Raw genomic sequence first — 12,407 nt, 5'->3', positions numbered from 1 at the left:
ATCTGTGACTAAGTTATACCTTACTCAAACCCAGTCTTCCTTTCTCCATTCCCATGACTAATGTTAGAGACTGAAAATTAATTTTGGGGGCTGGCCCCATGGCTGAGTGGCTAAGTTTGTGCACTCTGCTTTGGCAGCCCAGGGTTTTGCCACTTCAGTTCCTGGGAGCAGACCAAGCACTGCTCATCAAGCCATGCTGAGGCAGTGTCCCACATAGCACAGCCAGACAACTGGAATATACAACTATGTACTGGGGGGCTTTGGGGAGAAGAAGAAGAAAAAAAAGAGAAGATTGGCAACAGTTGTTAGCTCAGGTGCAAATGTTTAAAAAAAAAACATGGAAATTCATTTTTTCTCTCCTACATTATTGTAATAGTCACCTTTTTTCCATTATGCTGATCAGACTCGTTTTTATCTTTTATCCAGTCTACTGTCAGGATAATTTATTTAAAGGAAAAATCTTACAAGTAACAACCTGTTTAAAGAATTTTCTCTCCATTATTTGCATAATATTTTCCAAACTGTTGTTTAGCCTTCAATATGTTAGTATTTGGTAAAAAGGAAAACATATTTTTTGCTCAAATAAGCATAAATGTATTGACATGAACATATTTAAACATTTTCCTTTTCCCTTGAAAGCGTTCTTGGCATCTTCAATACCTTGAAATACTTTGGAAATCTCTAAGAGTAGCCTGTAAAGTATGCGGGTTTTTCCCCTTCATCTTTGAGCAAGTAATACTTTACCATGCTATATATTACAATGTCTCCAATACATTCAACAGGAGGTTCTGCATCTCAGAGTTGGGGGTTTAGATGTAATCCACCAAAAGATGGCCTATGTGCTTAAGTTGACCTCTCTCTATCTGGATTGTTATGTACCTCTCCAGCTTCATCTTTTCTAGCTTCCTATTTTCTGTTTTTGTCACTTAAAGTTTTAATTTTTAATAAAATTTTAGTTTTATTAATAAAGTTAATTAAGTTTACACAAAGTTGTTTCATGTCCAGAAGCCCATATTCATTGTGGTAAATGTAATAGAGAGAGAAAGAGAGAAAGGCCACATATTTCTTGCCTTACCTCAATGCATACTCTTTTTAATGAGACTGAAATCCTTTGAGAAAGAGGTAGATCTATTGGTTTCCCCCTTAATCTAGACTGGCCTTGTGACTTCCTGTGGCCAGTGCTTCACCTGAGCTGATAGAACATGTGGAAGTGGCATTACACCAATTCTAAGCCTAGATTTGGATAGGACTTGATCCCACTATCCAGAAAAATTACAAAATGCAGAGAAAGAGCTAATAGGAGGGAGAAGGAGAAAACATAGAATTATTCCAGCTCTCCAAATCAAATAGAAATTCTAGGAAGAACAATCAAGAAACGAGAGGCAAATAAATAAGTGAATTATTATTTTTTAAATTTGAGAACAAAAAAAAAAGTCATGTTTTCAATTGCAATGCCCTAATGAATCCCAAACAGTATCTGGGTGTGCCGCTCAGAACATCTGCCTTTGAGATTCCTTCCTTGCATTTTCTGTGTACTTCTAGGGCCTGGGAACTGCCGGGTTCTGGGAAGGGTGTCTCAACCAGGACCAGAACTGAGATCCATGTGTGCTCTGGGCCCAAAACGGGATATTCTCTGAACTTCTTCCCAACCCTGAGCCCACCCATGCATGTATGATTGACTGGATACTCCAAGAGGATCTGAGACTCATGCCTACAGGATTTTCCCAGGGCTATGTGGCCTGGAGAATGGCTCACTCCTCTTGGTCAGTGTGGCCAACAAGTTATTTATTCCATGAGATCACATGACCCTGGATCACTGGGATGACACTGACACAGTTATTTGTGGTGACTTTCACTCAAGTCAGAATCAGAAGTCCAGGATTCTAGGCTACTAGTGGTCCATCACTGACTTTGGACCTGAGCTATGTGTACGAGCCCCAATATGGCTCTTGTCGATGAGTGTTCCAACCACATTGCTGCAATTTCCTAACTCTTAGACCAGGAGCCTGACCTAATCCAGGTAGTCCTTCATGAACCTTTATGTCATCAGTGTATTTTGCCCATAGCAAACTAGCCAGCTTTTCTAGTTATGCACTCACTGAAATAGAATCCTAGTTCTAACCAACATTTTTGCAACTTACTTTGAGTGATTAAAAACAAAAAGAATTTTAGAGCTTGCTGTGGTTTGTTTATTTATTTCAACCTGTCTAATCTTAAGGTTAACTAATACATATGTCTCCTTATTCTACCCCTCACGTGAACCTTATTTTTCAGTTACCTACTGGTATCCATATCAAACCCTAGAATTCACTCCTTTGCTTTAGAAATGTCATTTTTGATTTTCCCAGAAGGAAGACTGTTTTAGGAAATGTTTGTCTCCATATACATTTTCGAGTCACTGACAGCTGAGAGCCATGTCTATTTTTTTTACACAGTGTTCTTGGAGGTTGATTTGCTCTTTTCTCTTTATTTTCTCAACAGCACTCATGTTCAGATCTTATGGTTCTAGATTTAACATCCCTGCAATTGAACTAAGACCCTTGGTTATAAGACAAGAAGTTTAAATTCCATTTGATTGCACACATACAAATACAGGTAAATTGCTCCTTTCTGAGGCTAAATGAGAATGCAATTTAGGGCAACTCGTGATATGTGTCAAAGATCTTAATTTTCAGTTTTAGACATTATATATTGACATCTCTTTGGAGGAAGAGCATTCTGTTCTCTTACATTACCCCCTTGTCTCCCCACCCTCCCCCCCCACACACATGGTTAGATGTAACACTTTTCTCATGTCCTCATCCCAGGATAATCTTTTTGTTTGTTAAATCACTATTGTGTTTTTATTATTATAAACAAAGTAAATATAGCTGAACTATGATTACATTTACTGTCATAAAATTTTTTGTTTTACCTGGAATTAATACTTATCTATTTTGTGTATTTAACTCTTAATTTCATTAATATTTGTCATCACGTTCTTCATAATTTATTCATCATCACATTCTGCTAGAAAAATGAAAAAAATCAAACACGTAGAATATTCCATCAGCGTCCATTGTATTTCTGTTTGGAAGCACGTTTCCTGAAGTCATATTTTTTTCTTTTTAAATATTTTATTTTTACTTTTTCTCCCCAAAGTCCCCTGGTACATAGTTGTATATTTTTAGTTGTGAGTCCTTCTAGTTGTGTCATGTGGGATGCCACCTCAGCATGGCTTGATGAGTGGTGCCATGTCCGCACCCAGGATCCCAACTGGCAAAACCCTGGGCCCTGGAAGTTGAGCACGTGAACTTAACCACTCTGACACAGAGCTGTCCCCCTTGCTGAAATCTTTTTTTACCCTGCTTCAATCTGGGCTTGTTATCCTCTAAACCAGCTGCATGTTGTCATCCTAGGAATTTCCTAATAAAATTGCTGGGAATTCTCATCCAATTCACCTCTTTCTTTCCTAATTGCATGTCTTCCATTTCTTCTTTTCACTACCTCATCTTGGTAGATATTCATGTAAAAGGAATTTTTTATTTTTAATTCTTTAATATATTTCTTCCCTTAATGTCCTCTCTCTTCTTTTTTTTTTTTTTTTCCTGAGGAAGATTCACCCTGAGCTAACATCCACTGCCAATCTTCCTCTTTTTGTATGTGAGCCACTGCCACAGCATGGCCATTGACAGACCAGTGGTGTAGGTCTGTGTTCCAAAACCAAACCCAGGCTGTGAAGTGGAGCACACTGAACTTAACAACTAGACCACTGGGGGTGGACCCATGTCCTCTGTTTTATTTTTCTTTTAACTCCTATCATTTGGATTTTAAAATTCCAAGATGGATAATATAGTCATTTCTCTAAAATTTCTACTTCCCAGAATAGTTTCCTATAGATATCCTCCTCTGGTTTTCTTCAAAAGTTCTCTTGAGTATTACATTGTCCTCACTTTTTTCCCCAATAACTTTATTCTCCCTCTCCCTAGATACCCTTTCCTTTGTTCCCTGGTCTCTTTTAACACTGCAATCTCTCTTTTTTCATAGAGTCAATGACTCTCCTGAATTTGATGATACTGATCTTTTCTGATGTTTTCAACAGTAAAGCACTAAAAATCTGATTGAAACCTTTGTGTTCATATTTCAGGCCTACCTACTGCTAAACTCTACGTTAAGTGAACCAGTTGAGAACCCAGTGGTCTGACTGCAATAAATGGGATACGAAGGAGATGTCACTATCTCTAGGTCTTTTCTCTTAGGTTGGTCAATTGCCCACACAGGAATCTTTCAGTCTTCTGGCTGGGGGTATAAATGTGGACTACAAACATTCTACAATAATTGTAAGAGATTATAGGGTCTTGATATTTATTACGTCTACTTTTATGTACTCTCCTAGGTTTTAGTTGTGGTACCTATTCTCTGCCCCCAGAGATACTTTCTGACTTCAAGGCTAGAGAGTGTCAGTTTCAATCACAATAGACTTGGGTTGGCAATGGGCTTAAACTTAACGATTTAACTCTCTTTGTAGTTCACAGGATGCCTAGTACCCTCATTTCCTCAGCTTTTCTAATTTGCTTTCTTTTTGACTGCTTCAACACCATTACCTCTCAAATTTATTTTACAGCTTTCTCCTGTCTGCTTAGTAGCTTGTTCATCAGTGTTCCAGCTATCAAAATTTTAATGACATTTCTTCTAGAGTGTTATCTCTTTTCCTGTTCTCTTTACCCTCATAGAATCATATTTTTGTTGGTGTGGTGTGGTTAATTTTTTTTGTGACATCTTAGTGGAAATTAGGGAGGGATTATAGATAAATGCATATGTTCAACTATAAGTCCTTCATTTTACAATGAGAACATTAAAAGTCAGAAAAGAAAACTGATCTGCCCAAGATTCTATAAAATTTGGGCTGAAATTCAGGTTTACATTTTGTTTATCTTGCGCTAATCCAATTATAAAAAAATGATTTGTTTATTAGAATTGTACAAATTCCTGTAATTCACAGGGCACAAGAGATATGGCCAAAACCTCCTGGTCTCTTTTTCTTACAAATCCCCAGGATCTGAAAAGCCCCGGCTAGGATGACTATATATCTCTAACAGCTCCATTAAACTTCATGTCATATTCTTTCTAAATGATACATCCTGCAGTTGTACAAATATGGCAGCCATGATCTATATGTAACTGCAGAAGCATGAAGTCAGACTGAAACTACTGGGTCCCTTCTCCATGCTTAAGATTGTTTCCCTCTCCATCAGCCCTGATTTAAATCTGCTCCAAGCTCATTCTTCAAATCACGGCAATAGTGAATTCCCAGTAAGCAAATTTAATTCCAGGATTCAGAGTTCTAGTGTGGAGCTTAGAGTGGGAAATGCCACTAGTGGGGACTTTGTTATAAACCTACCACCTTCACGATGATGAGTACCTATCATGATAGATCTCCATTCTCCTGATTATTTTAGTTTCCACTTTCTATCATTAAGAAAAAAATCCTAAGTTTTTAGAAAGTTTCTCTTTCTATCTGCATGCTATTTATGTTAATACTTCAAAAGTTAATTTCATGCAAATTTCCATGATATTCTGTTTGTTTTAGATTTAGGAGTGGTAGCCAGAGAGACAGGAAATGAACTGTATATGGGAAGAAGTTTAAAAATGATTTTTTTGAAATATTAGGTGATTTTAAAACATTCAACGTGAATATGCAATTGGGCTCTGGTAAATAAAAGTAAGATGTACAAAAAAGCAGAATGATGTTGAGTCTGAGCTGGATATATTTCAATGATCAGAATGGAGTAACTGTGGACACTTACTAGCTCAAGTTGGATTTACTAGAGGAGGACCTGAGTCAAGGATTTTTGTTCAAGTGCCTTATGATGGAGTGCTCTCAGCAAAAAGGCTGTGAGGGACACCAGGTTTGGAGAAGGAAAGAATGCTAAGCAATGATGTAGTCTCAGGGGCCCAATGGCACCTCAGAGGTAGTCCCATCTGGGACAAGGGGTCAGTCTTGTTATCCCTGTGCAAAGCTGGTCTACAGCAAGGTCTAGGACGTGGGGTGGGGAGGGCTGTAGTCTCCTGGGCAAGCAGCTCCCATTGGGCCAGAGGCAATTCTCCTGAGAAGGGAGAAGCCGTGAGTTGGTATCAGACAGTTCTCACAATAATTGAAAAATGGGGGATGCGGCAGAGTACCAATAGCATCCAGTACATTTGCCATGTATTATATGTGCTTCCCCTTCTGGGTTTTAGCATAATTCTGTGAGTCTATCATGATAATACATTATACTCACTGGGCTAGAGTAACTGTGAATAAGCAAACCCCAGTTGTCAGCTTTATAACTATTGCTTATCATATTCTAGAGGCTGTACAATCACACTTACTTTCTTTGTAATTTTCTAATAAAACCAAAGCACTAGTAGGAAAAAAGGCAGTAGGTTCTGTTATTCAAAAAGAATGAAAGAAAGACAGAGATGACAGAAAGAGGAAAAAAAAAGAAAGAGGGAGAAGAAAAGACAGAGTAAAGGAAGACCTGCAAGATTGTCACGAAGGAAATAAGACTCTATTAGCATGATTATAAATTCAAGTACAGTGACATAGTCTGTCTATTCTGTTCAAGTACCTTCCTTCTAATCACATTCATTGAACCTATACTGGGGATAGCAATGTCCATTCAAATTCAGGCTGCCATCAGTGGGGAAAATATTCCCCATCTTCCTTTTAGTTCACATGTGAGAAATGATTTAAAAGCTGAAAACAACAGGGCAGCTTTGAAACTTTCTCACAAAATGACCAAGGTCTGAATTCCCTTATTACCTGTCCAGTGTACACTCAGGTAACATGGTCAAGAAGACTGTAGAGGCCAACCCCAAGCCACCATTACCTTATTTCATAGTTGACAAAAGTTTTTCTGTCTAGGCAATGCTAAGTTTCTGGTCAGAAAATTGCATGTATTCGATAATGTTAAACAAATAGGGGAAGAGGACTAGGGAACATATAATTGATACTTTTAGTGGAGTTAGCACATTTTCTCCAATTGAAATCCAAATTAGTTATCATTTTAAGCAAGCCATCCATCACCACGATGAATGTGCATTTGCAGAAAGTGAAATGTCAGAGGATTCTTTTTCAATCAGATTATGTTCTGGTTCCATTTAGAAATATTTAAAGCTTCACTTTGTAAATTAAATATAAGTGCTGATATGTCCTCATTGTACAATGCAGAACCCTTTCCTCCTCCTTCAAAGGCAAATTGGTTCATGACTGATCAAAGTTGTTAAGACAGAGAGGTTATATAAGAATAACTGTGGGCACTAAGCCCTCTCTTAATTTCTTTCTGACCTAGAAATTACAAACGTCTCTTAGAGTACGCAATGCTAGTTTCAGTAAACTTAGAGAGCATTCAAAAGAAGTTACCTACTTTAAAAAATTGATAGTGAAAATATTACTGAAACTTCTTAAATGTTAAGATATAGCAATATTAAGAAGACAAGAATATAAATGAATACTTGAAGCCATACAAAGTATATTAAATGTATAATATTTCAATTATAAACTAGTTAATAATTATACATACGATAGTAATGACAACTAACATCATTTAGTGCTTTTTAAGCACTCTTATGAACACTTTGGATATTTTGATCACTTTTTTATGGCAAGAACTCTAAATGGGAGCTACTATTGTTATCCTAATATCACAAATGAGTGCATTGAGGCACAGAGAGGCTGGTAAATTTTGGAACCCATATTAAAACTCACAGGTCTGAGCGCAGATACCACAGCACTAACCATAATGCTCCTACACAATGTATTTCCATTTTATCATAACAAAAATAATTAATTTAATCATAGCCTGAATGTTAATTTTGAGCCCTTTTAAGAAAATACATTCTTTTGATTCGTGAAGTGCTTTTATATGTACATTTCTTTGAAGTTATCTTCAAGTACACAATTTAATATCATGTGTTACTTCCACTGAATGGTAAGGTGTCTCCATCAGAAAGAATCAGATGGGTAGCCACATTACCTTAACAACTAAGAGTGAGGGGTGAATTAGCTTTGTTGGTGGAGTGATTGATAATGATCACTGAGGATGGGAATGGCCAAAGGCCAACATAGTTTACATCATAACCAGGTGTTAACTCTGGTCGAACACACATACAGACCTCACATATTAATTGACTTCCTGTAGTAAAGATAGTTTGTCTAGTCTCTTACAACACAAGCTTCTGTAAGATTTCCTTTGCAAAATAGTCTAAGCAAAAATCAGCTAGAGATTTAAAGAAGTTTGTGAGAAAAAAAGGACTAGGTAGTTTTAACTGAGCACTAATTCAGTATGAAAGTGTAGTGCAATGTAACTGCTAAATGTGCCATGAAATGCCCTAGAAAATAGATACAGTTAAGATCTGTGCAGGCAATGGCAAGGTCAGGCAGCCTCTAAAATACTGTATTCCAGTCTTGGAATTGTATTTTACAATGATAACAGAAAGGTATATACTATGCTATTGAAGGATCCAGAAATATTCCTCTGGAGGAGAGCATACATTCAGCTCCACAAGATTCAAAAGATTTTACTAAACAATTATAACATGCCAAAGTCAAGCGCTTTTTCAGAACATTTCCATCCATTACCATACCAAATCTTTACCATGAGCTTTTGAGATGGGTCTTATTCCCTCCTTCATAAAAAAAGAGCATTGTTTTCTTATTTTACTGATGGTGGAACTGGTTTCAAAGAAGTGAAAAAATTTGTACAGAAACTCACTAATAATAATAGTAAAAATAATGAGAATGATGTTATCAGCTATCGTTTATCACTGAGTGCTGTGTGAAGCACTCTTTAATAGCGTTACCTAATTTAAATCATTGCATTTTCATTATAATCCCCAGAGAAAGTGCTGGAGTCTGAACATCAAATATGTTCTTTAATAGTAAAGTGTATGGCCACTCAGGTAGATTTCAAGAAGGATGCTACTCATCCTGGTGAGAAGTGAAGCTCTGTGATTATTTGCAGTTCAATCTAGGGCATATTGCTTTTCTTATTTGGGCTTTATTTCTTTCTCTGAGAGGAGATGATGGCTATGTCATAATGCTTTTGTAAAAATTATTTATCTTCTTCATGTCACTGACTACTTTTCTCTCCTGATAATTCTGATGGGTCTAGTTCTTATGTTGTTATTTTCCCTAAATGTATTTCTGCAGTATCCACAAGTTATTTTTATATCTCACCATACTGTTCTCATAGCTTATTATTGATGTCTTGTTTCATAAAGCTCACTGATTTGTAATTTCCTTCAGAATGTAAAACGGTTAAAGTTTTCATTCTATTTTCTGTTTTTCTCTTGAAACTGCTCTTTTCAAACATCTCTTCCCTATTGTTTTTCATATTAATCTAGGAGACTTTGCATAGGGCCCACTATTTTTTCTACTTATTTAATCTAATGGGTCTTCATTGTTTGTATCAGTTATTTCCTTTACAAACAGTGTTTATTACTAAAATGCCCAATATGCATCCTGCACAGTCATCTCCTACTTCCTTGACTTTTCTCATTCCATTGGTATTTTCCTCACTCCAATTTTTCAGCTCCACTTCAGTCATGTTTCCCATTCCAGAGCCAAACTTTGGATATTACTATCACTCGAAATTACAAGTTACTAAATTCATTAGTTTGGACATTCCATTCTCTGATGATAACTTGTACTTATGGTCTGTTTAATGCATTTATTCCCTTGACATCTATAGCTTAATTCTGTAAGGTCAACCAGTTCATTGCTGAATTGAACTTTACATTCCCAGTATATATATTGAGATAAATGAAGGTATCTCAATATATCTTTGTCTTTGTTCCCATCTTATGAAGTTAATCTCATGGCTTATCATTTCACTTACTCTTTTACCAATATTCCAAACTCTATCCTCCTTCCGTTGGCTTCTAACACTACTTAAAAGCCCCTAATCTTGACAAGACCAACAAATTTCTGCATTGTTTGGTTTTTCCCAATATCTCAAGCCTCAAGTCATAATGCTTTTTAATTTTATTTCTAGGTTGCCATCATTCTGCAATGAAAAATATATATTCTTGTAGAATATTTACAACTCATAATATTTACATATAGTTTTCTCTATCTGGATTGATCACTTTCTCTTCCTTTTTTCAAAAATATTAATTGAAGCTGATGCCTCATACCCTGTGTTAGTCACATGGAACATGTCAGTGACAAAAGAAATAAAGATTTCTTACCTCGTGGAGCTTGCATCTTAGTGGCATAGGTATGCTAATCATGGTGCCTTAATAAATTGAATAATGTTTAGCGGTAATAAGTACAATGAGTGGGAAGTAGAGCAAATTACAGGAATTGGGAGTACAAGAGGATAGGGTTTCAGGTTATAATTTTAAATGGGTGAAGGAGTTAGCCCTGAGAATGTCTCTGCATTCCAGCAGAGAGAAGAGGCAGGGCAAAGGCGATAGGCTGATATTTATTTTTTCTTTTCTTAACTAAAATAACTTATTTGACTAAGATCACTGAGATCCTGGATTAGGCAAAATAACTTTGCTGTTTCCTTCTTCATTTCATCTAGTAAAACACATCACACAGTGAATTACTTTGTGACTCCCAATCTCGGAGTCCTTGTTGATAGCTCTCATATCCATTCTTCTGTTAGGAGGAGGAGATGAAAAGGACTGTGAAGAGTATATCTCATCTTGCTTAGTAGAATGTCAAATGCTGCCACATGGCAATATGCCAGATGACCATTTACGTATTATTGGTCTGAGCTTAGTTATATGATTGTTCCTGGATGCAAGGAGAGTTGGGAAAATAATATTTATTATGGATGGCTATACGCCTAGATAAAAATTCTGTAACAATGGTAGAAGATAAGTTTAGCTACTAGAAGACAAAGAGAAGTTTTCGCCCTTAGAATTTCATTGAGGGATTGGCTGATGGGGGATTATAAAACTACAAGTAATTTTAAAATTTTAGTAACAAGAAAAGGTTTTTCAACCAATAGAAAACAGCATGAAAGTGGGAGAGGAGCGGCAAGTAGTAGCAGAAATTATTCAGAAACCTCAGACTGGCTGGAATTGTATATAACAAGGTCATTCAGTGCCTGCTCATGTGCTGATTGAGGTCTATGATTGCTTGGCCTGAGGGAGAACAGGAGGGGGTCCATTCTTTGAAAGATGAGGCTTATAGTCAGGTTATAAGGAAGTGGATCATGTTTCTGGAAAAGAAACAGAAGATAGAAATCTGCTTTCAAGAATCAAGCAACAGTCCATAACAAATACGAGGTTGACTTAATGTTGAATCACTCACATATCAACATATAGAATCTCATATAGAATCCCACATATAGATCCCATAAATCCTTCCTGATATAGCATGCAAGTGGGGAAATAAGCCCCACTAATGTCATTCCTGTTTGATTTTTCTCTTTTATGCATAAAAAGTAAGCCATCAGGCCCAATGCATTATTCATGCTGGTATCCAGGGACCTCCACCATTTTCTGCATGTCCCCTATTGAGATGATGCACCATGTCTCTTTTCTATGCACAGACATCTCTAGGAGATTTTGAGAGAGTATGTTATTTAGAAAATACACATACTACTGTCATCAAAATTACAAATAAAAATATATTTATAATACTATAAAAATTTGTTTCCCAAAACACAGTCACATCCCTTTAATCTTTTTATTTTTATTATGATCAACTTTGGACACAAATACTATTTAGAACATGTGAATTTTAGTCAATAATTTGAGGCAGACCTTCAGATTGTCCCTTGTCATACTTTTCTCTCAATATCTTAAACAATAGTTTCATAATTTCAGATAAAGAAATATTCCTTCTCCATCTTCCTGCCACCTTTGGGGATGATCATGTGAAATACAAACAATGTAATAGACAGTATTCAATAGATGCTTATTGTAAACTAGCATTTTGCTAATTATTTTCATATATTTATTTATTTATTCCTTACAACAACTCTTTCAGGTAAGAATCAGTATTATTTTTTATTTTAACATAAGAAAAATGAGGCCAATGAGTGGAAGGAACTTGTACAAAATCACAAAGATAGTCAGAGGAAGAGCCAAGATTTGACTCTCAGTAGTCTGACTCCAATATTATGCATTGAATACAAACACTCACATACACTCACAAAAACACACATGCACACACACGCATATAAACACACACACACATACATATTCATATATAGATATGCTTATGCATATGCTTTTTCCTTAGATTTTCCTAATTATTTATTTATAAAGGAATATAAGACATATCTTAAATTTGTAGGTACTAATATTATCTGCCATCTGTAGATAAATTTCTTTCCTTCTTGTTAGCGGTTTAAAAATGTTCTTGTAATAATTTTAGCAAGTGAAATGCATATTGGACTTTTATTTAGAGGTTCTGGCAATTAAGG

This window comes from Equus asinus, chromosome 18 (genome assembly GCF_041296235.1).
Source record: "Equus asinus isolate D_3611 breed Donkey chromosome 18, EquAss-T2T_v2, whole genome shotgun sequence".
In the NCBI taxonomy this organism is placed as follows: domain Eukaryota; kingdom Metazoa; phylum Chordata; class Mammalia; order Perissodactyla; family Equidae; genus Equus; species Equus asinus.
This window is presented reverse-complemented; position numbering follows the sequence as displayed.